Raw genomic sequence first — 1,528 nt, forward strand, 5'->3', positions numbered from 1 at the left:
TTCATACGAAACTTGAGCGTTCAAATTTGCCACCCAAAGAAGCACAAATACAAAAATTTTCGCTCGCTTCGCTCGCAAGTCCCTCTCCCGCTGCTCTGTAACTTCTAGCAGACACGACGGTACTTGAACTTTTAAAAATAAATATCAAAAGGGACAATTTACTGTGCGCCCAAAAATATTTTCAGACCTTAAATCATAAAAATTAGGGAAATAAGTTTTTTTTGTCACATAAAAGTGCCCCTGGAAGTAGGCAACCCGCAAGTTTTGCCCCCCCTTGAACTGCGAGCCAGATCCGCCCCTGGTACTCCACTCCATCGGCTGCGAGGCTCGAAAATCATATCACCAGGTCGGCCACATTCGCTAATCATCCAGCGAGAGCAGCGCACCGATGAGCTAGCTACGCATCGCGATATCCCCGTCGGGGCGGGCGCCGCAGAGGAGCTAGAGTAGGGCAGGGCAGTCTAATGATTGCCGGAGTGTAGGCGAGGCGTGGCCGGAGCAGCGCGTGGCGGGCCGTGCGGGCCCCTCGGGTGCCGAGGGTGGCGGGCTTGCGTGCATGAGACCCCCCCCTCTTTCCGCCCCCGGCGCCCCATCGGGGGTATACGCTGCGGTATGTCGCTACACCGCCATAAAAAAAAGGGGACGGGGAAGGGAGAGATACATATGGTTAGATACGTTCACTTTCGCAAAAGTATTTAAATGTCGAGGGGGCGGGGTCCTATCTCGTTCTCTGTCCAAAAATAGGCATAAAAATATATTTTTCAGATTTTTTGGACACAAGTAAAAGGTCGCGCCGGCCCGTCAAAGTTAACATGCAAGTCTTATGGGACAAACGGCTAAAAAGTGTTTTTCGCCTTTTTCTCTTTCAGTTTCAATTATTTTTGAATTCTGTTTGGAGAAATGGAATCTACGCGTAAAAACACGTCCGGTGACATACAGTACGGCATATTCGTCCCAATAATTTTCGTGCTGTGCTACGCCGAAAGAGTCTAAAAAGGCTAAAATTTCCTTTATTTTAGAAAAAAAATATTTTTGTTTTGGGTGCAACAACTCCGAGCGGCACATCACCGGGCGTGTTTTTACGCGTAGATTCCATTTCTCCAAACAGAATTCAAAAATAATTGAAATTGACAGAGAAAAAGGCGAAAAACACTTTTTAGCCGTTTGTCCCATAAGACTTGCATGTTAACTTTGACGGGCCGGCGCGACCTTTTACTTGTGTCCAAAAAATCTGAAAAAAATATTTTTATGCCTATTTTTGGACAGAGAACGAGATAGGACCCCGCCCCCTCGACATTTAAATACTTTTGCGAAAATGAACGTATCTAACATATGGTGCGGAGAAGAAAAGGATATATAGAAGAAAAGAAACACGGCCGCACAAACTACATCACGGTGCGGGACGAGTTTTAAGGCGGAGTAAAAGTACACTGTTGTGGAATTATTGGCTGCGACGACAAGAAGAAAGAGATTGCGGCGAAGAGGGCGGGGGGTGGAACGCAAAGCGGGGGTAAGAGGGGGAGGAGTA

At 47.2% G+C, this 1,528-nt stretch overlaps 1 protein-coding gene across 4 annotated transcripts in view; it reads right to left on the minus strand.

Annotated features, from left to right (window-relative positions):
- The window catches only part of LOC113208527 (putative fatty acyl-CoA reductase CG5065), a 24,566-nt gene that overhangs the window by 6,744 nt on the left and 16,294 nt on the right, over window positions 1-1,528 (minus strand). The window lies entirely within an intron of this gene.

This window comes from Frankliniella occidentalis, unplaced genomic scaffold, assembly GCF_000697945.3.
Source record: "Frankliniella occidentalis isolate FOCC.00 unplaced genomic scaffold, Focc_3.1 Scaffold160, whole genome shotgun sequence".
NCBI classification, from domain to species: domain Eukaryota; kingdom Metazoa; phylum Arthropoda; class Insecta; order Thysanoptera; family Thripidae; genus Frankliniella; species Frankliniella occidentalis.